The sequence below is a fragment of the Lepidochelys kempii genome, chromosome 2 (assembly GCF_965140285.1).
Source record: "Lepidochelys kempii isolate rLepKem1 chromosome 2, rLepKem1.hap1, whole genome shotgun sequence".
NCBI lineage: Eukaryota > Metazoa > Chordata > Testudines > Cheloniidae > Lepidochelys > Lepidochelys kempii.
This window is the reverse complement of record NC_136381.1, coordinates 174,468,059-174,494,171: the sequence shown is the minus strand read 5'-3', so window position 1 is coordinate 174,494,171 and position 26,113 is coordinate 174,468,059.

The window sequence follows — 26,113 nt, the reverse complement described above, 5'->3', positions numbered from 1 at the left end:
CCTGTCCAAAGACGACTGACAGCAAGTTTCCAGTACACAGCTCTTGTGTTACTGGCCCCCATAGAGTTGGGGATGTGGTTATGGAGGAGGGAGGCTCGAGTGCCTTGCTAATCCTCCACATGTCTGCATAGTTTTTACTCACATGAGAACATTCACATCAGTAAAGGACTTAAGGCTGGTCAAACTTCTGATTTCAAAATTTCAGTGAAAATGACCGCTAACATTTTAAAACAATGAAAATAAGACCCCACAATTTCCACACACTCCCTGATCATAGTTTTTATGAGCTCTCTGACATTATGAATCATCTCTACTCCAATCGTGTGCAAATGTCTCCACTGAAACAGAGCCCTGTTGTGGTGCTGGGTTCTGCACAGGTGCAGATGAAAGCCAATCTATCGGATGAATGGATGGGGATATAACATAGAAGTAAATCTCCAAGGGCATGAAGGACAGAGGCTATAACAGGGACCCACAGCAGTGCCACATGAAACTTAAGGAGCTCAGGCAAGCCTACCAAAAAACCCAAGAGGCAAACGCCCGCTCAGGGTCAGAGCCCCAGGCTTGCCGCTTCTATGATGAGCTGCATGCAATTCTAGGGGGTGCCCCTGCAACTACCCCACACCTGTACATGGACTCGTGCAAGGGAGTCTCAGGCAATAGGGATGAGGATCTGGGGGACAAGGAAGATGATGAGGAGGGGGAGGTTGAAGATAGCACACACCAGGCAAGCGGAGAAACCATTCTCCCTGACAGCCAGGAACTGTTTATCACCCTGGAGACAGTACCCTCCCAATCCGGGCTCCCGGACCTTGAAGGCGGAGAAGGCACTTCTGGTGAGTGTACCTTTGTAAATGTAATACACAGTTTAAAAGCAAGCGTGTTTAATGATTAATTTGCCCTGAAGACTCGGGATGCATTCACGGCCAGTACAGCTACTGGAAAAGTCTGTTAACATGTCTGGGAATGGAGCAGAAATCCTCCACTGACATCTCAATGAAGCTGTCCTAGAGGTACTCCCAAAGCCTTTGCAAAAGGTTTCTGGGGAGGGCAGCCTTATTGGATCCTCCATGGTAGGACACTTTACCATGGCAGGCTAGTAGCATGGAGTCTGGAATCATTGCATAAGAAAGCATGGCAGCGTGTGGTCCCGGTGTTTGCTGGCATTCAAGCAACATCCATTCTTTATCTCTCTGTGTTATCCTCAAGAGAGTGATATCATTCATGGTCACCTGGTTGAAATAGGGGAATTTTATTAAGGGGACATTCAGAAGTGGCTATTCCTGCTGGGCTGTTTGCCTGTGGCTGAAAAGAAATCATCCCCGCTGTTAGCCACACGGTGAAGGGAGGGGTGAAGCAATCATCGCAGAGAATTGGGTGTGTGTGTGGGTTTAATTGGGTTTGTGCTGCACGTTAATCCGAAAACATCAGCCCCTCCTTTTAAATGGCCAATGTGTCTTTTTCAATTTTAATCTCCCTTTTCTTTCCTCCCACAGCTGCAAATGTTTCAACTCTGAGACTAGCATCTCCGTCCCAGAGGCTAGCGCAGATAAGAAGGCAAAAAAACCGCACTCGCGATTAAATGTTGTCTGAGCTCATGCAGTCCTCCCACACTGAAAGAGCCCAGCAGAATGTGTGGAGGCAGACAATGGCAGAGTCCAGGAAAGCACAAACTGAACGTGAGGACAGGAGGGATGCACGAGAGGACAAGTGGCGGGAGCAACAGGAGAGGTGGCAGGATCAAGAGGAAAGGTGGCAGCAGCATGATGAAAGAAGGCAGGTTGCAATGCTGAGGCTACTGGAGAATCAAACTGATATGCTCCGATGTGTGGTTGAGGTGCAGGAAAGGCACAGACCTCCACTGCAGCCCCTGTGTAACCAACTGCTCTCCTCCCCAAGTTCCATAGCCTCCTCACCCAGACACCCAAGAACACGGGGGTGTGGAGGGGTGGGCTCCGGGTACCCAACCACTCCACCCTAGAGGACTGCCCAAACAACAGAAGGCTGGCATTCAATAAGTTTTGAAGTGCAGTGTGGCCTTGTCCTTCCCTCCTCCCCTCCTTCCCAATCCCACCCGGTGCTTTCCTCTTCCCCCACCCCTCCCAGGCTACCTTGGCAGTTTTCCTACTTGTGTGATGAATTAATAAAGAATGCATGAATTTGAAACAACAATGACTTTATTACTGCAAGAGGTGATCGAAGGGGGGAGGGGAGGGCGGTTGGCTTATAGGGAAGTAGAGTGAACCAAGGGGGTGGGTTTTCATCAAGGAGAAACAAACAGAACTGTCACACTGTAGCCTGGTCATCCATGAAACTGGTTTTCAAAGCTTCTCTGATGTGCAGTGCGCCCTGCTGTGCTCTTCTAAACGCCCTGGTATCTGGCTGCGCATAATCAGCGGCCAGGCGATTTGCCTCAACTTCACACCCTGCCAACAATGTCTCCCTCTTACTCTCACAGATATTGTGGAGCATGCAGCTAGCAGTAATAACAATGGGAATATTGGTTTCGCTGAGGTCTAACCGAGTCAGTAAACTGCACCAGCACACTTTTAAATGTCCAAATGCACATTCTACCACCATTCTGCAGTTGCTCAGCCTACAGTTGAACAGCTCCTGACTACTGTCGAGGGTGGCTGTGTACGGCTTCATGAGCCATGGCATTAAGGGGTAGGCTGGGTCCCTAAGGATAACTATAGGCATTTCAACATCCCCAACAGTTATTTTCTGGTCTGGGAATAAAGTCCCTTCCTACAGCTTTTGAAATAGACCAGAGCTCCTGAAGACGCGAGTGTCATGAACCTTTCCCGGCCATCCCACGTTGATGTTGGTGAAACGTCCCTTGTGATCCACCAGTGCTTGCAGCACCATTAGAAAGTACCCCTTGCGGTTTATGTACTGGCTGCCTTGGTGCTCTGGTCCCAAGATAGGGATATGGGTTCCGTCTATTGCCCACAGTTAGGGAACCCCATTGCAGCAAAACCATCCACTATGACCTGCATATTTCCCAGAGTCACTACCCTTGATAGCAGCAGCTAAGTGATTGCATTTGCTACTTGGATCACAGCAGCCCCCACAGTAGATTTTCCCACTCCAAATTGATTCCTGACTGACCGGTAGCTGTCTGGTGTTGCAAGCTTCCAGAGGGCTATCGCCACTCGCTTGTGAACTGCGAGGGCTGCTCTCATCTTGGTATTCCTGTGCTTCAGGGCAGGGGAAAGCAAGTCACAAAGTTCCATGAAAGTGTCTTTACGCATGCGAAAGTTTCGCAGCCACTGGGAATCATCCCAGACCTGCAACACTATGCGGTGTTCCATGGCATGAGCCTGCCCCACTGCCTCCAGGATGACCAAATTGCCGGGGCCCATGCTTTGAGAGAAGTCTGTGTCCATGTCCCCATCACTCTCATCACTGTGCTGTCATCGCCTCCTCGGCTGCTTTTGCAGGTTTTGGTTCTGCATATACTGCATGATAATGTGCAAGGTATTTACAATGCTTATAACTGCCATGGTGATCTGAGCAGGCTCCATGCTTGCCATGGTATGGCATCTTCAGGAAAGCAGAAAAGCAGAGTTGCAGGGGAAGTGATGGCTGGATGACCAGTTTTGCAGACCTACTGCACCGTCTGCTGCCAGGACACAACAACTGAGCAGGCTGCACGCTTGCCGTGGTATGGTGAGACAAGAGCAACCGAGCAGAGTTGCAGTGGAAGCGGCCCTGCGAGACCACCAGGAGAGCAGGAGAGCAGAGTGGCAGTGGAAACGGTCATTCAATGATGATGGTTTGCAGACCTATTGCACCATCTGCTGCCAGGACACAACAACTGAATGGGCTGCACGCTTGCCGTATTATGGCGAGACAAGAGCAGTGAAGCAAAGTTGTAGCGGAATGGCCTTGCAAGATCACCAGGAGAGCAGGAGAACAGAGTGGCAGTGGAAACGGTGGATGACGACGGTCATATAGAGGACCTGTGAGGTGGATTCATAGCATCAGGAGAGCAGAGTGGCAGCAGAAGAGGTTGTTTGATGACAACGGTTAGCAGTCCTACTGCACTGTCTGCTGAAAGCAGTATGGTGCCCACATGGAAAAAAGGTGCAAAACAATTGTCTGCTGTTGCTTTCACAGAGGGAGGGGTGACTGATGACGTGTACGCAAAACCACACGCGACAATGTTTTTGCCCCATCAGGCATTGGGAGCTTAAGCCAGAATTCCAATGGGCAGCAGAGACTGCGGGAACTGTGGGATAGCTATCCACAGTGCAATGCTCCAAAAGTCAACGCTAGCCTCGGTACTGCGGATGCACTCCACCGACTTAATGCGCTTAGTGGGGACACACACAATCGACTATAAAATCGCTTTCTAAAAAAATGACTTCTATAAATTTGACCTAATTTCGTAGTGTAGACATACCCTTAGTAAGATTAAGGAGGTAGGAAAAAAGGAAGTACAGGAAGATGGATAGTCATAGCTCACCATTTGCTTGGCCAAAATCAGATTAGAGGATTTGATGGCATTATGGAAGAGACTAGTTATAGCATCCGATCTATACACATAGTAATTTTACACATGCAAAGATTTATACACATAGGCATTTTACACATGCTCATTGACTTCAGTGGGACATGTGCATACAACAAAGCATGTGTGTAACTCTTTGCAGGATTAAAGCCTGGGAGAGGCATTTGGAGGGAGAATAAGGTTGAAGGAGGCTGTGTGGGTTCATATGGGCAAGAATTCTCTAATGTTCTCACTGACAGTGCTGAACTAGTGTAGCAAAAGTGGGACAGTTCAGGAAAAATTTCCTAGTGTGGACAAGGTCTTGGCGATTCTAGTTCCTAAAGATGTGCTTGGTATTTGGATTCATGAAGTCCCTTGACTACCACGAAGTACTCATTCTGCTCAGTTTGCAATAGTGTCTAGCATTTAAATCTGGTTTAGATTCAGACCAGACCGTGGCTGCCTGAATTCTGAATGTGTGATATCCTTTTGTAGTGTTACATTTTGTAAAGTAAAAATATTAACAGGAATAAGAGATAGCAGTTTCATTCAGAGAGTACTGGTCAGCAAATATCCTATCAAGAGTGAAAACCTCGATCAAGCATTTTTGGAAGAAAAATCCAAATACACAGTCTTCAGCACTGTTGGTGATCCACCTTATGAAACTTAATAAGCAAAAGCCAAACCATCCCACAAATACCACCTGGTAATAGGTAGTGAAAGTGATGAAACTGCATTCTGTGTGGAGAGTGTAACGTGCTGCAAAAGTACAGCTGGCCAATTTAAAAAAAAATACTGGTGAAAAATGTTATTGACACTTCTAATTTAACTCCCCCCAGAAAGGAGGAAAAATTGGCACTGTTTGAAACATATTTTCCCCTTGTAGTTCTATTTACAACAAAAAAGTAACTTCTTTTGTTACTCTGAGTTTGACCCTATCAACATGATATCTAATTTCCTCCCCACACACCTGAACTGAAACAAAGATTTCCAAATATGTAAACTCATCATCATCACTCCCATAACTGCATTGGTCGTTGGGGCACCATCACTGATGAGCAATCAACCAATTGTCTCCACCCCTGACAATTGTGTGTCAGTGCTTGAGTCTCCACAAAGTCCATTCCCATCCTCTCTTTTATGTTCTCAATCCATCTCTTCTTCTGTCTACCTCTTCTTCTCGTCCCCTGTACTGTCCTTTGGAGGATGATCTTGGATAGGCCCGATGATCTTGTTACATGGCCGTACCACTTCAGCTTGTGCTTCTTCACTGTTGTCAGGAGGTCTTCATATGACCCAGCGCAGTGGGTGATGATGTTGAGGACCTCTTCATTAGACCTCTTCATTAGTGATGTGGTCGAAGTACGAGGTGCCCAGGATTTTGTGGAAATATCTCATCTCTACTACGTGAATTTTCCATTCAAGTTCTGCTGTAAGGGTCCATGTCTCGCACGCATACATTAAAAATGGAGATGACCAGTGCATGCAGCAGTTTCAGTTTGGATTCCAGGGAGATGTTCTTGTTACTCCAAATTGGCTTGAGCTTTGCCACTGTTACTGTTTTCACAGTTCTTGCCAGAATTTCTGCCTTTGATCCTTCATCAGTGATGATTTCCAAATACTTGAACTGTTTCCCTGTCTCCAGCTCTCGTCCACTGACAGTGATATGTGAGCTGATCCCATCATGTTTGTTTGTCATCAGCTTGGTTTTCTCTGCACTGATTTCCATGCCGCATTTTGCAGAGTTTCATGCAATCGTTTTACAAGGTTGGCAAGTTCATCTTCGCTACCTGCCAGGCCATCAAAGTCATCAACAAACCGAAGATTTGAGATTGTTTGCCCTCCCCCCCACCACAATGCGATGTGCATATGTGATCTTCTAGGGCATCAGCCATTATGCACACCAAGTAGATGTTGAACAATGTGGGCAAAAGAAGGCAGCCTTGCCGGACTCCATCAGTGGTGCGAAACCACTCTCCTATTGTGCCATTGACAAGAACCGCACTGCTGGCCTTGGCATACAGTTGTTTAATGGTAAGAATAAGCTGATCACCAACATTGTACTTCTTCATGGTTGCCCAGTGAGCTTCATGCCATACTCTGTCAAACTCTTCTTGAAGTCAACAAAGATATGGTAGATGTCCTGCTGGTGTTGTAAGTACTTGTCACATAGAATAGAAAGATTGAAAATCTGTTCTGTGGTACTTCTTCCAGCATGAAAGCCAGCCTGTTCTTCGGCAATTATATTCTCTGCTTGTGGCTTCAATCTGTTCAATGTGACTTTCAACATCACTTTGCTGGGATGGCTAATTAAGCTTGTGGTCTGGTAATTTTGGCACAATCGCAGGTTGCCTTTCTTTGGCAGAGTGATGATTAGTGACTGTGTCCACATGGAGGGCCACTCACCCATCTGTGAGGTCTTTTTGCAGATCTTGGTGTGTACATCTATTACTCTTTCTCCTCCGAATTTCATAAGTTTGGCTGGGATGTTGTCCATACCTCTCCGTTCTTGAGTGATTTCACAGCTGTCTCCACTTTTTCATGCAGTGTTGGAAAGTCATCCTCCTCTGTTGAATTTGGGCTGTCTAGGACATTAGGATCTCCATTTGTCTGGTGGTTGTATAGATCAGAACAGTAATTTGTCCACTTATTGATTATGTCCTTTTATTCTTTAAGACTGTTCCCTTTGTCAATTGTTAGGTTTCAGAGTAGCAGCCGTGTTAGTCTGTATTCGCAAAAGAAAAGGAATACTTGTGGCACCTTAGAGACTAACAAATTGTCAATCGTGTTAGCTTTGGTCCATCTTTCCTTCATCAGATCTTTTACTATCTGGAAGGCTCGTTTGCTATTTTTATTATTAATACACTGTTCAATTTTAGAGTATTGTTTTTCGATCCATATCTCCTTGGCCACCTTCATTCCTTTCTTGATCTTTGTGCCAATTGCTCTGTATTTATCAGCTCCCTCAGTGCTGTTCTTGTCTCTCTTGAGTTCTCTTCTAATGTCACACATTTGTAGTATTTCATTTGTGACCCAAGGTTTTGTCTTTTTACGGTGTTTCCCAAGGGTTACAGTTGCTGCCTCATTCATTACAGCATTGAAATGGTTGGTCATTGTTTCTACGTCTTCCTCGAGAGCAAGCAGTGGAGCAAATTTTCTGCCAATCATTGCTTGGAATGACTCTGCAATGCTTCAGTGTCTAAGTCTTTCTAAGTCAAACTTGATTCTGGTGATTTGGCCTGACAATTTTCCTTAGTCGCAGTCAAAAGTTTAGCATCTCAAGGTTGTGATCACTTCCAATATAAGCACTGGGGAAGTGCCTTGTTTTAGCTCTGTTGATCCCAGAACGAAATTGGTTTTGCACTATGATGTAGTCAATCTAACTGTGATGTAAACCATCAGGTGCATGCCATATTGATCATCTGGATGCTTTATGTGCTCCTAATGTGTTTGCAAGAACCAGATTGTTATAGCTGGCAAACTCCAAAAGTCTCAGTCCTCTCTCATTGGTTACCGCATTACAGAAAGGGCCACAATAATCTCACCAATCTGCCTGTGGGTCAGTACCCACTTTAGCATTCTAATCTCCCTGTACAATCAGGATATCTTTCTTGTTTACCTTACTGATGATGTCTTGGAGCTGATTGTAAAAATCTTGAATTTGCTCATCATCATAGTCTGTTGTAGGGGCATAGACTTGTACCACTGGGATACTGAACAGATGCCTTTAGACAGATGTAAATAAGTCTGCTGGATATTGGGTGGCATCCTGATACTGAATTCTTGATATCTTTTTGCACAAGAAATCCTATGCCAGTGACATGTTTGTCCTCTCCACTGTAATACAGTACATGGTCTTCTTCCATTAATGCCTCTCCAAAGTTCTTCCATCTGACCACAGAGAGTCCTAGGAGGTGCTAGGTGTATTGTTCCATTTCATACATGAGTTCTTTCAAACCTCCTTATTTGTCTCAATGTCCTTACATTCCATGTGGCTATGGTGATGTTAGCTCTTCCACTGATCCTCCTTGTTGGAGTTACACCAGTAATATACTTGTTGTGTCCACCCTGGTGGGAGACGGTTGGCATGGTTGTTATTAACTCGGGCTCCAACTAATCTGGTATGGACATGGTTGACTTGCTCATCATATGGTGTATCTTGGGCAAATTTCTAACCTGGTGGAGCCCATCCCTCTCCAGACAGCCCCCCTTTAGTCGCCTCTTATGACATGCAGGAGGAGCAGTGGGCCTATTCTGCACCCAAACGCCCAGGGGGCAATATGCAAATATGTAAACTAAAGGTCAGAAAATAATTGAGGATACTTGAAAATAGTTGCTTAAGAGAAGGGTTTGCTTAGTGGAGGTAGTCTTCCTTACTGTAAGTTTCACAGTATGTCCAGGACATGACTTTTAAAAATGGGTATCTAATGTTAAGATGCTAGTCCATAAGTAGGCACCTAAAAAAAATGGCCTGATTTTCAAAAGTATCTAGCAGCTGCCACAGAAATCCCAATGGATGTTTGGAAACCTTGGCCTCATTATCTAATGCAGGATTTGAAATGTTTCCTCCTCCCCATTTTGATGCAAATAGTTCTCTCTGTTGAAATATTAATTGAAACATCTATTTCCTAGGGAAAATTCCACCCTGCTTTTCTGATGTGCTTTTGTCAGTTACAAAAGCCTGACAGATTTTCTTTTATTGCATCTCACCCTCCAGTCAAAGCCTTTAATTACACTAAATCTCCTTTTTTAAAATGATAATTATTTATGAAGCAACTAGCATAGCTGCTGTGAGAAGAAATTTGCTTATGAGTTATTTCTTTTTCAATCAGCAATTGGTAGGGACTCTAGCTTGTGATATTGTACAAAACTATGTAGCTTCTGTCTGTGATACTGATATTTTACAAATGACTTCACTCCATGCAAAACTGTGTTGTGCAACAATTCAAAGGGGATGAAATAAACCACGATTCCATCTTTCTTAGAGACTTTCCGTCATTTACATTCAGCAGGAAAACCCTGGCATACACCTCAAGGACTAATGATAATGAAAAATGTTGTATTAAAGAAGAGAAATCTTTCATAACTTGCATACTAACACATTGAACTCATTACAGCTTGTCTTACTACAGCATGCTCTTTTATGTTTGCCGTAATGCACTTCATTTTTAAGAGACTGACATTCACTGATTCTGTAAGGATTTTCCCCTCTCCCCCCTTATTTTTGAAAACTGCCTTTGGTTGTCATAAACAGCAGACTTATCTGAGACAAATTAGACACCGGGGTTTTCTGCAGTTTCTGACTCAACATGGAGATCTGGAAAATTGTATTTAAAATGTATCTGGGGCAAGTACTTGTTTTCATTGTTTCAGAGCAGAATATTTGTGTTGTGGTGGTTGAAGATTTACCAGCCATTTTAGCATTTCCACTAAAAATTGTAAGCCCTTTGGGGCGGGGATCACCCTGGTGCATGATTGGTGCTTCTAGGCACTGCTGCAATACCGTTAATAATAAAACCAATATAGGGTGACCAGATGAAATGGACAAAATATCAGGACACATGGGGGAAGGAAAAAAAACAACAACCCTGCCAGAGTGGCCAAAGCCACAATATCGGGACAAATGTGGCATGCATGCATCGGTCGGGACGTGGGACAAAGAACTAAAAATCAGGACAGTCCAGATTTTATCGGGACGTCTGGTCACCCTAAACCAACATGTTGAAATGATTTATAAGTGAGTTGAAGTAATTCACTTCAGGCATCAATTTGGTAAAAAGTACTAGAAAGGGAAACCTTACTTTCTGTTTGCTACACTTAATTCAAATGAGTTTGTCCATATTTGCATTACAGCCATGAGACACCACAACTATCACTACTGCCCTAATTTGCCATTTTGGACACTCTTTTGTGCTTCTGTAATTTTAAAAATCTCCTGGCAAATGAAAGGCCAAATTCTGGCAAGTTAAGGAAAGGGGAGAGTGAGGAACTTGAACATTATAAATTTAAAGGAAACTAGTGAAGGGATTATGTGATCAGAGTAAGGAGGAGAAGATTGCTGTAACAGTGATGTTTTGGAAGGGCTGGAGATGGAGAGGTGAGATATTAGGAAACGAAGAAGAAAGAGGGTTACTGTGAATAAAATGACAGATGACTTAAAGGAGGAAATCACAAATTTGTTTTTAATTTTTTCCTCCAAAATTCATTTTTCCTATTCAATTTTTGAATTCCAAAATTTAGGAATTTTAACCAGCTCTAGGTTTTAGCAGTGGGCATAAAAAAGTATTTGAAGAACAGCTAGCCAAAAAACTCAAAAAGTAATAACAAAAAAATTGTAAGTAGATCAGAAGCCTGCTAAACAACCAGTGAGGCCACTGGACAATCCAGATGAAAAAAAGGAGCACTCAAGGATGATAAGGATGTTGCAGAGAAAGTAAATGAATTTTTTGCATTGGTCTTCATGGCTGAGGATGTGATGGAGATTCCTAAACCTGAGCAATTCTTTCTAGGTGACAAATCTGAGGAATTGTCCAAGATTGGTGAGTCATTAGAGGAGATTTTGGAACAAATTGATAAATTTAACAGTAATAAGTCACCAGGACCAAATGGTATTCAGCCAAGAGTTCTGAAGGAACTCAAATGAGAAATTGCAGAACTACTAACTGTCGTATGTAACCTATCATTTAAGTCAGCTTCTGAATGAGATGACTGGGGGATAGCTAATGTGACAATTTTTTAAAAAGGCTTAAAAGGTGATCTCGGCAATTCAGGCTGGGAAGTCTAACTTCAGTACTGGGCAAACGGTTTGAAACTATAGTAAAGAACAGAATAATCAGACACACAGATGAACATGATTTGCTGGGGAAGAGTCAACATGTTTTTTGTAAAGGAAAATCATGCCTCACCAATTTACTAGAATTCTTTGAAGGAGTCAACAAGCATGTGGACAAGGGGGATCCAGTGGATATAGTGTACATAGATTTTCAGAAAGCCTTTGACAAGGCGCTCAGCAAAAGCTCTTAAGCAAAGTAAGTTATCATGGGATAAGAAGGAAGGTCCCCTTATGGATCAGTAACTGGTTAAAAGATAGGAAACAAAGGGTAGGAATAAAGAGTCAGTTTTCAGAATGGAGAGATGTAAATAGTGGTGTTCCCCAGGGATCTGTACTGGGACCAGTGCTATTCAGCATATTCATAAATGATCTAGAAAAAAAGGGGGCCAAACAGTGACATGCCAAAATTTGCAGATGCTAAAAAACTATTCAAGATAGCTAAGTTCAAAAGACATTACAAAGAATTACAAAGGGATCTCACAAAACTGGGTAACCGAGCAACAAAATGGCAGATGAAATTCAGTGTTGATAAATGCAAAGTAATGCACATTGGAAAACATAATCCCAACTATGTATATAACATAATGGGTTCTAAATTAGCTGTTACCACTCACTAAAGACCTTAGAGTCATTGTGGTTCCCTGAAAACATCCACTCAATGTGCAGCAGCAGTCAAAAAAAAATGTTGAGAATCATTAGCAAAGTGATAGATAATAAGACAGAAAATATCATATTGCCTTTATATAAATCCATGGTATGCCCACATCTTGAATACTGCATGCAGATGTCATGACCCCATATAAAAAATAGATATATTGGAACTGGAAGAGGTACAGAAAAGGGCAAAATATGATTAGGGATATGGAACAGCTTCCACATGAGGACATGTTAATAAGATTGGGACTTTTCAGCTTGGAAAAGAGACAAGTAAGGGGGGATATGATAGAGGTCTATAAAATCATGACTGGTGTGGAGAAAGTGAAAAAGGATGTGTTATTTACTCCTCCTCATAACATAAGAACTAGGGGTCACCAAATGAAATTAATAGGCAGCAGGTTTGAAACAAACAAAAGGAAGTATTTCTTCACACACCACACAGTCAACCTGTGAAACTCTTTTGCCAGAGGATGTTATGAAGGCCAAGACTATAACAGGGTTCAAAAAAGAACTAGATAAATTTATGTTAATGGCTATTAGCCAGGCTGTGCAGGGATGGCGTCCCTAGCCCCTGTTTGCCAGACGTTGGGAATTGGTGACATGGGATTGATCACTTGCTTACCTGTTCTGTTCATTCTCTTTGGGGCACTTGGCATTGTCCACTGTTGGAAGACAGGATACTGGTCTAGATAACCTTTGGTCTGATCCAGTACAGCTGTTCTTATGTTCTTATGATACAGAGGAAATGGCTAGTTTTGTTGACCTCCTAATGGAATCAGTGACAAATTTTAGCAAGGGCTAGACATTAGTAAGAAGGAGAGATACTGAGGTTGTGAGCCTGGAAGGCAGAATTGTCCCTTGAGTTATCAATAGTGATAAAAAAAAGAAGGAAATGGAGTAGGATTAGGAAGAAAGTTGAGAAGTACATTTGGCGTCTTACTGAATTTGAGATGGTGGCAGGAAATCTGTGGTGACGTTTCAGATAGAGTTGTACATTGGTATTAGAGAAACAGCACTGGGAATTGTTGCTTGTAAGGGTAGGACCCTGGCTACAAAAAATAAAAACTGAAATGACAACAAAACTTTGGATACAAGCCTTGCTAACTCTCCAATGAAACATATGCATTAGTGCTTTGCTGAATAAGAATGGATTTCAGGCACACGATGAAATGTTTTGCCAAACTCTGGCCTAGGCAAAGTGTCCTTAGTTGATTTTTTTTTTTTTTGCCCTTCCCAAACTTGGATGGATACAGTCATTTGAACTAAAACTCTACATGACAATAACACACCAAAAATACTTACAGTTTGCCTTTTTCAATGAGGAGGAAGAAATTCAAAATGTGAATTTAAATTGAAATATTAAACAAATGTACAGAGCCTGAGCCTAAATATTTCTTCATGGGAAATTAGAGTGTGAAAATATATCTTCATTTAAACGTAAATCCAGCTTTATGCTACTGAAAAATAATAAGAACATAAGAATGGCCATACTGGGTCAGACCAAAGGTCCACCCAGCCCAGTATCCTGTCTACCGACAGTGGCCAATACCAAGTGCCCCAGAGGGAGTGAACCTAACAGATAATGATCAAGTGATCTCTCTCCTGCCATCCAGCTCCACCCTCTGACAAACAGAGGCTAGGGACATCATTCCTTACCCATCCTGGCTAATCCATGAATTTATCTACTTCTCTTTTAAATCCTGTTATAGTCCTTGCCTTCACAACCTCCTCAGGCAAGGGGTTCCACAGGTTGACTGTGCGCTGTGTGAAGAAGAACTTCCTTTTATTTGTTTTAAACCTGCTACCCATTAATTTCATTTGGTGGCCCCTAGTTCTTATATTATGGGAACAAGTAAATAACTTTTCCTTATTCACTTTCTCCACACTACTCATGATTTTATATGTATACAGGAGGGCCAGGGAGCAGTGGTAGAGTACTAAAGGGGAAATATATAAACCCACAACTAATTAAGGCATGGTTCCCTGTAGAATAGTGAGGGTGGCTACAGGTTAATTAGAGCACCTGTAGTCAATTAAGGCTCTGTCAGGAACCTAATAAAACCACTTGCTTCAGGCAGTCAATGGGAAGGAAGAAGGAGAGAGGACTGGAGCTTGGAGGTGTGCTGTAAAACTTGAAAGATCAAGGGGTTATGTTTTCAAGCTTTTCTCCACAACCATAAAGGATAGAAAGTTATTTTTAAATGAAAGTTGAGGTTGTCATGTGCTAACATGACTCCAGGAGCTGGGACTTGAGGAAAAACAACAAATACTGTGAGGCTCATAATCAAATAATGAGAGCTGGCAATACTGCACCTGCAAAAGGGAATAAATCAACACTACAAACTCATCTTTCAGGCTTGCAAGAGGTAAAACAAGCCCATTGGAATTAATCTTTTCCCAGGTAACTTCTTTGTCTGGATTCAACGTCCACTGACATAAAGAGTCACTTTGGATTTTCAAATTCAGCAGATTCTGATAGACATCTCATTTGAATCAACACCACAAAATCCATAATAGAAACATTTAACCCAACATAAAATGCCTGCATTGGCAGAAAATAAAACATGTCCTCTGCCCTAAGGCTTAGTCTACACAAAATATAGTAGAGTGGAGTAACATTGAATCAGTATTTTGCAGACTTAAAAGGATGAGGTGAGGTGAATAAAAGAACTCACAAAATGAATGTGCAGACAGATAGTATTTTCCTGAATCTTACAACATCCTTCCAACTAAACAATCTGGAGTATCTTTGCCATGATAAACTATCTTGTAGTGGGCCCATGTAACAAGTAATTATCTGCTAAATAATAAAAGAGCCTGACAGATCAGCAGTATTTTACTATCCTGAGAGGTAGCAGTGATTAGCTAGTTTAACGACAACAGGAAATGCGAGACAAACACAAACAGGAGAACAAAGTGAGGCCCTGACTCTACAAGGGTAGACCGCATGGGCTCTGTAGGACCATAGGAGTATGCTAGGCACTGCACTCTGCAGGAGAGGGGCCTGACAAAGAGCTATTTTAATGGACATAAAACCTGATTGCAAACATGAGTTATTGCAAATGTGAACAAAAGTTTGTTACATACTGAATTTCTGCTCACTGTATGGCATTGCTCTACATGGAAAGAGTACTGGGTAGGTTAAGGTGACATCATTTCTGATAATCAGAGCTAACAATGCTAGGGACACAGAAACTCTAATGAGCTAAAATTGTTTTAAGACACAACAAGAAACTGCTTGATCAAACTGTGAATCCAATTAGTAGTTTAAATGCTCCAATTCTGTAAGCAATAAACTGCAGCCGTTTACTTTGTTTTTCAAATTTGTTTTAAGGCACAATATCAACTAAGGCCAGGTCTACAACTGAAAGTTATACCAATGTAACTATGTCAAAGAGGGGTGTGAGATTTTATATATAATTGCAGTTAACTCACGCGATTAACTCAAAAAAATTAATCGTGATTAATCACAGTCTTAATCGCTCTGTTAAACAATAGAATACCGATTGAAATTTATTAAATATTTTGGATGTTTTTCTACCTTTTCATATATATTGCATTCTGTGTTGCAATTGAAATCAAAGTGTATATTTTTTATTACAAATATTTGTACTGTAAAAATGGCAAACAAAAGAAATAGTATTTTCAATTCACCTCGTACAAGTACTATAGTGTAATCTCTTCATCATGAAAATGCAATTTACAAATGCAGAATTTTTTTTGTTACATAACTCCACTCAAAAACAAAACAATGTAAGACTTCAGAGCCTACAAGACCACTCAGTCCTACTTCTTGTTCAGCCAGGCACTTAGACAAACAAGTTTGTTTACATTTATAGGAGATAACGCTGCCCTCTTCTTATTTACCATGTCACCAGAAAGTGAGAACAGGTATTTGCATGGCACTTTTGTAGCTGGCATTGCCAGGTATTTATGTGCCAGATATGCTAAACATTCATATGCTCCTTCATGCTTTGTCCATTGTTCCAGAGGACATGCATCCATGCTGATGACGCTTGTTAAAAAAAGAATGCATTAATTAAATTTGTGACTGAACTTCTTGGGGGAGAATTATATGTTCCCTTCTCTGTTTTACCTGCATTCTGCCATATATTTCATGTTATAGCTGTCTCGGATGATGACCCAGCACATGTTCATTTTAAGAACATTTCAACTGAAGATTTGACAAAACTCAAAAAGGATACCAATGTGAGATTTTTAAAGATGGCTACCACACTTGACCCAAGGTTTAAGAATCTTAAGTGCCTTCCAAAATTTGAGAGGGGCAAGGTGTGGAGCTTGCTTTCAGAAGTCTTAAAAGAGCAACTCTCCAATGTGTAAACTACAGAACCCGAACCACCAAAAAAGAAAATCAACCTTCTGCTGGTGGCATCTGATTCAGATAATGAAAATGAACATGAATCAGTCCGCACTGCTTTGGATGGTTATCGAGCAGAATCCATCATCAGCATGGATGCATGTCCCCTGGAATGGTGGTTGAAACATGAAAGGACATATGAATCTTTAGTGTATCTAGCACATAAATCTATTGCGATGCCAGCTACATCAATGCCATGAGAATGCCTATTCTCACTTTCAAGTGACATTGTGAACAAGAAGCAGGCAGCATTATCTCCTGCAAATGTAAATTAAATTGTTTGTCTGGGCAATTGGATGAACAAGAAGTAGGACTAAGTGGACTTGTAGGCTCTAAAGTTTTATATTGTTTTAATTTTGAGTACAGTTATTTTGTACATAATTCTACATTTGCAAGTTCAACTTTCATGATAAAGAGAATGCACTACAGTACTTGTATTCGTTGAATTAAAAAATACTATTTCTTTTGTTTTTTTACAGTGTAAATACTTGGAATTAAATATAAAGTGAGCACTGTACTCTTTGTATACTGTGTTGTAATTGAAATCAATATATTTGAAAATGTAGAAAACATCCACAAATATTTAAATAAATGGTATTCTATTATTTTTCACAGTGTGATTAATCACATGATTAATCACGATTAATTTTTTAAATGCTTGACAATTCTATATATATATAAGATACTTATACAGTATAAAGTACCATAGGACTTGAACCGATCTAGCTGTTGCCTTTCCCATCCAGGAATTGATGTACCAGAATAAAGCACCTGAATACCAATATAACTGCGTCCACACTAGCGTGGTGATACCCCTTTAACTATAGAGGTATAACTTCTTTCAAGAATAGACAAGGCCTTATATCATTCTGTTTAAAATGTGTCTGTTGGGGGTAGGAGGGTGGGCGGTGTCTGTAGGCAAGTATCTACTGATTCATCTCCCTCCCCATAAACACCATACATTTTCATTTACTTTTATTTTATTATGTAGTTCAGAAATAGGCAGTAGCTATAGCCCCCATCCTGCAAAGAAGCACATGCTTGACACTCATTGTAATCCCAAACCAGTGGGACTACTTACAGTGCACAACGTTAAGCATGTATCTGTGTTTGCAGAATTAGGGCCTATCTTAGTCAGATGGCATCTACTCGTTTCATTCCTTCACTCCAGAACTAAAGGTAAAGTTTTCAAAAGCATCTAAGAGTCTGAGTTCCAATGTGACCTAGGTGCCTAAAACTATGTCTACATTACAGAGACTATACTGACATAGCCCCCAAATGTAGATGCAGCCTACACTGACAGAAGGATTGTAGGAACTCCACCTCCCTGAACAACATTAGCTCTGTCAACAGAAGCTCACTTCTGGTGACATCACTGCATCTACAATGGGGGTTTTGTTGGCATAACTGTGTCAGGCAAACTATGTCAGGGGTGGGGGAGGGGCGCGTGGGCGGGTTTCACACTCCTGACTGACACTGGCTACACCAATATAACTTTTCAGTGTAGACCAGGTACTTTTGAAAAATTTACTCCCTACTTTTTACCATTTAGTTTACCTTCAGTTTATGGTGTTATATTGCAGATTCACATATACAGTATAATTACCATATCCTTGATTGTGTAGGTAATATTCAGAATCAGATATGAGAACACAATTGTTTATGAAAACGGAGTAAAACTGCTGTGATACATTAGAAACAGTGAGCTTTGCTTTTTAAGTTTCCATATGTGTGTCCAAATGAAAATGTTCTGGTTTCATATTCAAGTCGACAAGTGCATTTTAATAATGAATATCAGAATTCAGTGTAAGTCACAGCATTAGTGGTACATTCATAAAAAAATATGCCCGCTCTTTGACACACTGGTACAGTCAATAGATTGTAGTTGGCGGCTCAGAGCATTTTTTTAGAAATATATGGCATTGAGAAAGTTCATTCTAGTAAGCATTCCCAAATAAAAAATGTAGCAGAAAATTAACATCCCTATTCCACTGGATATTCTGGTGATAATTTTTCTGCCTTACAATAGAGGGAGCATTGTTTAATGGTTAGAGCAACACACTGAAAAATCATAAGAATGGATTCTATTCCCAGCTCTGTCATGAGTTCACTGTGTGACCTTGGGCAAGTTGTAGGCTATTCTATATAGTTCCTTATACTATCCTCATCACTATAGAATCTGAGCACCTTCCAGGAGTGCATTAAGAGATGTGTCTAATATCTGTCGTGTGTTATGCATTCACACTCTCATCCTCTCCTCAACGGGAGAATTAAGTGTGCAGTTTATTTGGTTTCAGTAGCGTTTCTGATCTGGAGGGATTCTTTCTTTCTTTCTTTCTTTCTTTCTTTCTTTCTTTCTTTCTTTCTTTCTTTCTTTCTTTCTTTCTTTCTTTCTTTCTTTTCACACTGCAATGTGTGTGTTAGAGAAGTCAAGGTCGCAGAAGTGTGCCTTGCACCTGCAGTGGAAGGTGGTGAGGTATCTGATGGTCCTTAATTTCTGTCAGTTTGTTCCACTGTCTCAGACCAGTCCCTTATAAAGTGCTGTCTCCAGCCCAGAATAGCTTCACCTTGGTAGTAAGGAGCAAAGTTGTCAACATGGTCTTCGTCCCAAGCTTTAGCCAATCTTTTAGGGCATGGCTACACTTGCAGATGTAGAGCGCAGTAGGGAAAGTGCTGCAGTCTGTCCACACTGACAGCTTCAGGCACACTGGCGTGGCCACATTTGCAGCACTTGCAGTGGTATTGGGAGCAGTGCATTATGGGCAGCTATCCCAACATGCAAGTGGCTGCAACATGCTTTTCAAATGGGGATGGGGTGGGGTAGAGTGTGACAGGGAGTGTGTTGTGTATATGTGGGGGGAGAGAGAGTGGGTTTTGGGGGGGCTGAGAGCATGTCAGCATGCTGTCTTGTAAGTTCAGACAGCAGCAGACCCCCTTCCCTTCCCCCGCCTCTCTCTCTTTCACACATAGCATTCCACAGTAATAGTTGCTTTGTCTTGGAGGAGATAAGCAGCCGGCTGTTAGAAAGGAGCTGTCAATGGACATTTCCGCATCCCTACAGCCAATTCCAAACAATGAGAAGAGTGGCCACTTGACTTAAGGGGATTATGGGATGTTTCCAGAGGCTGATCAGAGCACAGTAAAGCAACACCTTGTTCACACTGGCGCTGCGGCGCTCCAGTGGGGACACAGCAAATGTTATTCCACTCACCGACGTGGAGTACCAGCAGCGCTGTAGCCATGGAGTCAGAGCGCTCTACGTGCCTTGCCAGTGTGGACAGGCAGTGAGCTAATGCGTCCAGGGCTCCTTTATTGAGCTGTAACTCACAAGTGTAGCCAAGCCCTAAGGTATGCTGGGCCCAGGTCATTGAGTGACTTGAGGATGAGGACTGAGACCAAGTCACTTAGGCCCCAATCCACAAAGGTATTTAGGCTCCTAATTTACATTGATTTCAATGGAAGTGGATTTCAATGGAAGTTAGGAGCCTAAATACCTTTGTGGATATGGGTCCTAGTCTCTCTGTGTCACATTTTTCCTATCTGGAAAATAAGCCCCCTTTGTAATCTGCTTTGAGATAATGTTTTCCCCCCACTCTCCTTTGCAATCTGCTTTCAGATCCCCAGATACAGTGTACTATATACACAGAATGCCTCGTTATATTACATTGCACACAGTCAAGAGAAACAGCAGCTTTTTGGGAGAGCATAAAAATCTGAATTTATACATTCTACTTCAAATTGTGTACATTTGGGATTTACCTACATTCCAGGCTGTGCATTCAGTTGGAGATCTACATATAGCACATGAATTATTTCCTTATCTGACAAGCACCAAATTAATATTGATTATTGTGCTTTGCCGAAGAAGCAGATGAAGGAAGATTTTTAAAGCTCCTGTCCTGCCTTGTTTTAAATGTTCTGTCCTGCCTGAGGGAGTAAGTCAGGTAATTTTGTCCCCAAGCTAGTGCCCAAGATGATTTAGCAGGTTCAGACTTCAGTAAACTCTACACTTTGTACAGTCTTTCTTACCATGCTGTTACATCTCCCCAAGCCTCTTCACTTCCTGGTGTTGCTACCAGGGAAGTAGCATGGAAAAGGGGAATAACTGAGCAGAGTAGACAGGTTGTGGGGAACACTAATCTAAAGCCAGTGGTGCATGGAGCTGTTTGCAGGATCAGCGCCTATATTTGCAATCCTAATTTTGTGTTCAAAGTTAGTAACACAACATTCAGTAGGCACAGTCTGTTTTCCAGTGTGAGCATACATTCACTTGTAGAAAATAGAGTGGAACCTGCTTTTATCATTTCACTCTTTGGCTCTGATCCTGCGCTTGTGCAGAGCCTCGTTAAAGTCAGTGGGAAGCCACCAGGAAGCAGGGGTCTTCTCGCCTTGAGGCTTGTAGAGGATTGGAGCCTAAACCGAAAATTCTCTGATTTACAGGAAAGTAATACAGCATATACAATGGGTTTGCATTCCTGATAGTAAATTTTCCCTAGCTTTTTATTAGATTTTACTGTGCTAATCCTCTTGGATAGCATTTATCACCTACTAGATTAGGGTATTAAATAACTCCACCAAGGCCATTGTCCTCACTCTGGATTTACAGCTGGACCCCAACCCCTGTTGATTAAACCTGCCATATTTCAAAAGACTACTTGCTTCAGCCATTGAGCACTTCCTTCCTGTTTGGGATGCTGCCATCATTTCTTTCAGTAAAGAAGGCACATATGTTTTCTCTTGCTTTCAGTCATTAGTTTTGCACTCCAGATTGTTGTATTAAAAGACTCTGTGCCTTCTTTATAGCACCTTGAAATGTCTTGACATGTTAGTGGGCTGTGTAAATTGCAGCTGCTGCTGTTGTCTGTGTTATGTTTGTAGCTGTCATGTGATAATTTATTTAGAAAGGGAGGAAGAGAGAGCTCCTGCAGTGAGAGGGTGAGTCTCAGTGGGGAGGGTGAAGAGAGAAACACCCTTTCTACTGTGAATACAGAAACACTGAAAATGTTTTTTTCATGTTAAGAGGAAATGTTTAAACATTGTGATAAAAGATATTGAGAATTCTTTTTAAAAAGTAAAAACTAAGAGTTTGAGTATTTTACTTGGAAACAATTTTTTTAATATGTCGGTACAGTTACAGATAACTTAAAAATAACTTCCCTTCTGAAATCATCTCTTTGGTTCTTTTATTTGATACTTCAAAAATGTCATTTTCCTCGCTGTCCTTTAACTTTAGAATAGCTAGAAATAAACCTGTGGCTTCCTTACCATGTGAAGGAATTTTGTGTGAAGGACAGGAAAACAAGACATTTAAAAAGCACTTTGAAAAATTGGAGAGAGTGCACCAAAAAGCCATAAAAATGAATCAAGGGCTTTAAAAAATGCCATACAGTGAGAGAATTAGGGAGTACAATCTGTTTAGTTTATCAAAAAGAAGACTGAGGGGTGATATGATTACAATGTATATGTACCTTGATGGGGAGAAAATACCAGGCACTTTAATCCCGTTGAGAAAGTCATAACAAGGACGAATGGCTTAAACCTTTTAACCAATGGCTAAAGCTAGACAAATTCAGTAAGGTACAAATATTTAACAGTGAATGTGATTAACCATTGGAATAAACATCCAAGGATAGTGGTGGTTTCGCAATCTCTTGAAGTCTTCACATTAAGACTGGATGCCTTTCTGGAAGATATGTTTTAGTCAAACACAGGTTATTGGGCTCAAATTACATGAAAAGATACAGTTCTATGGCCTTTGTTTTACTGCAGGTCAGACTAGATCTAATGACCCCTTCTGGCCTTAAAATCTGTGAATCTCTTACATGTTCCACACTTGACAGGACACACCACATGCAGCCATTTTCCTACCCATTATCCTGCTATTCCAATACCATGTGACTAAATACTACAATCCAGGAGAGGACCACTGGGCTTGCTCCACTTCTTCTTACCTACTCCATCCTACCCACATGACGGAGGCTTAAAGGGAGTTGGAACGATTGATAGAGTGGAAAAAAATGTGGGCGCATATAAATTGTATTGCATTGAGAGACTTAAAAAGCAACACCTTAATAAAGGGCTAAAGGGAAAGACCTTTTTTATGCAATATATGATTAATCTATAGAACTCATTACTGCAGAATAATGTTGAAAGATTTAGATACTTTATTAAAGATTGGCTGGAATGAGAGTTCAGTGCTTAGTGGCTCTGAAAATCAGGCCACTCTTCTTTAAGTATTTATATATGGATTTGGGAGCCTGTTGTTAGGCACTGAAGTTTTAAAATATTGGTCTAGCACATTATTGGCACTCTGCTAATATGAAACGGTATTCTTAAAATAAAAAAAATAACGGAATCAAAACATTATGATAGAGAGGCAATTGATTTGCTATTAAAATGTCAATAAATGTGTAATTACAAATATCATCCAACATATCAGTGTTTGCTTAAAAATCACAAAAGAGCTTTGTTCTCAGGGAGTCAGTCCAAGAGTGAAATGAAGAAGTTAACATGTTTCCAATTAGACATTATTATGCGAAAGCTATGGATAAATTACATTTCAAGAGAATTAAACATATATTGCAAAGACAATATTGTTGATGCCTCACATACTTCTGAATGCTGTTATGTTTTGTTTGTCATTCGTAATAGAGAGTAAATATAACTTGTTTATCCAGGGAAATCATAACGTTGCAAACAAAGTGAGACAAAGAAGAAATTAAAACAAGTGAATACATCAATATCTGACTACAATTCAGAGGAAAATGGGTGGGGATCTGAAAATCCCTGGAGAGAGAGATTATTGAACAGAAAGTGCTTTCTCATAGTTGAAGCCTCAATTTTAAGTTATGTTTCCTTTTTGAACAACAGCCATGTGGACCAAAAATTGCCAAAGTAACTAATGATTTTGGGTGTCCAACTGAGGGCTACTTAAAATGGCTTGATTTTCAGAAAGTGCTGAGCTTGCGTGCTCTGAAACTCAAACCCCTGTAAAGGTAGCTCAGATTTGGTGCCAAAAAATGGAGCACAGTTTACACTTTTGAAATTCTTGGCCATGATGTACAAAAAAAACACTTTTCAGGTTCATTGATCCAAATTTGTTTATCTGCAAAGACTGCAGAAAAAGTGGACATCTTAAGACCAGCCACCAGAAATTTCACAAAGCTAGAGTGTGTCTCTTTGCTTCTCTTCACTTTGAGCTGAATAACACTTTACATAAAAATCAGAGACACACAAGCTTCTTGGAGAATCTCCTTTAAAACTGTCATGTGGTAACATCAAGAGGCCCCATTAACGTGGACTTTCTTTAACTATCTTTCTTCTAGTAGAAGTCAGTGACATTAAAATTGTAGATACAGTTCTGTCTCAAACTGAAATTCCATAGCTAACAGCTCCATCTATAATGTGTAACCAGAGCTGAGATTGAAGGACATCTAAACTACATACTGGAGTAACTAATAAATAATCAAACTCACGGTCATATACTTACCTGGGAAATTGTAATATCACACAAGGTTTTGTTTTAAATGCTGAAAGAATATCTTAAGCTATTACAATTAAGAATAATGGTACAGTATTATCAAATATTTAATTATAATACATGCATATAATGATTTATTTGAACAAATTCCTATGGTTAATCCTTACTAATATGGGAAGATTACAACAATTTAAATAATTTACAGTGACTTTAGGACAGCTACTTTAATATATCAGGAAACTGTCTGTATGACATTGACCATTGTTTTAATTGTTTGGAAAGATTAGTTTTGGATCAAATAAGTATTTAAGTAACTAAAGGACTTATATTTATTAACTTTTGAATTAAGTTTGCTTGTACTGTTATGATGAAGGTCGCAGAGTTTAATTGACATTGCTAAAGTCTTATAGTCAAGTGACCCACAGTTAACATTAGTAATGACAAAATTGTCTTCATAGAACAGGAGGATTACAGTGATAGACCTTAAACAATTGAGTGTTTGCAATTAGATGATCTCAATATTTGCATTATTCAAGGCATTTCCTATAGTAAATATAGGGAAATAGCAAAGAATATTGCTGATACTTATCATAGGTAAAATTGGCAAGTCCTAAAATTAGCTACCACTGTATTTGAGACTACTGCTCAGTGATGCATTTGCCTATTGCATTTTGATTATATTTGTAACATTTTATTTACGCTCCTAAAATTTGAATATATGGGATCATGCTTCAGTCCCTTTGCTCTGCCAGTGGTCCAAAGGGCAAGTAAAGTTGCCAGTTGTGTGTTCCCCCAAGAATGCGGCCAGTTAATTGATTACCATAGCTTTCCAAGGCATTTTGAGTAAATTGCAACTGCCATTGCCTTCACTGGTGGGGAACTCAGCAATGCAGCTGACTGGAATCCAGTACTGACAACTCTAAATATTCAAAAATCCACGAATCAAGCCCACAAAAATCATGCAATTGGCTTAAACTGTGAGATTAAAAAAAAAGTGGTCTTTTTATTTACCTTCTGGTATTGGAATGGCTTTTGGGGGGAGGGGGGGCAGGGTGGCACACTGATTCAAATTTTCTCTGCATCCATGAGCACTAGAACCTTACCTACTTTAAAAAATGAAAGCATAGAATCTCAGCTTGATTCCAGGAGCTGGGGCACTAAAAATATCACCAAATATCTCAAGACTCCCATTAAAATTAGGAGTTGGCGATATGGGGTACATAATTCTCAGATCAGAACCTCATATCAAAAACATAGGGTGAAATCCTAGCCCCATTGAAGTCAATGAGAGGGTTGCTATTGACTTCTGTGAGACCAGGAATTCACCCTTAGTTTGCAGAGCATAAGAGTAGCTGGGATGACCTTTTAAGGTGGCCTCTCCCACAAAGAAAGCAGACACCTCAGGATGGTGAATACAATGTAATTTCTGGCCAGTAATGCAAAATTGTCACATTCTACATTGTTGCTTTTTCCTTTCACACAGTATGTTAATAAGTGAAAGAAAAAAGGAGCGATTGTAGTTCTATGGGTACCTCTAGAAAAGGTTAATCAGTCTCACTCATATGCAAAAATGCTGTATTGCTATTATCAAAAGGAAACCTTGAAAATTTTTATATTGGCATATTGATAGTGGTGGTAAACTGTATAATGGCATAACCTGCAATTAAAGTTATGCTATTACATCTCACAAGAACATTCAAAGTCAGAGAGAGAGAACATCTATTCAAAACATCAACATTTTGATACCTAGTCTGCCAGGTAGAGGCTGTATTTTATGAGAGAAAATAATGCATTCAAAAATGTGTGTGTAGATAGATGTAACATTATGATGTTGCATTCATCCTATATGACTTCCTTGTCCTGCTCAGTTTACTAGAAAAGCTACAAAACATTTTTTCTTTTGTGGGTGGCGTTTTTTGCTATTCTTAGCACTGAAGGGTGAGACTAGTTTATGAAAAACAAACTCTGCTCTCTCTTTTGGCTCTACGCATTGCCATTCTGAAGCTGCCAACACAAAGCTTTCCATAATCAAACTCTATTTTCCATTATCAGGCTGGTGTTGTTTATAATTTATGAAGCAGACGGGATACTGTGTGATTTTCATAAGCTTCACTGATCCGGTAGGTTTGAGAACAATATTCATTTTGACTGGTAAACTGAATAAACACAATTTTGCAGTCATAGATGGAGAACATTTATCAACACTAGGATGTCACTTTAAAGAAGCAACTTTTCTAACCAAGTACTCTTAAGTTATCTTTCCTCTATAGT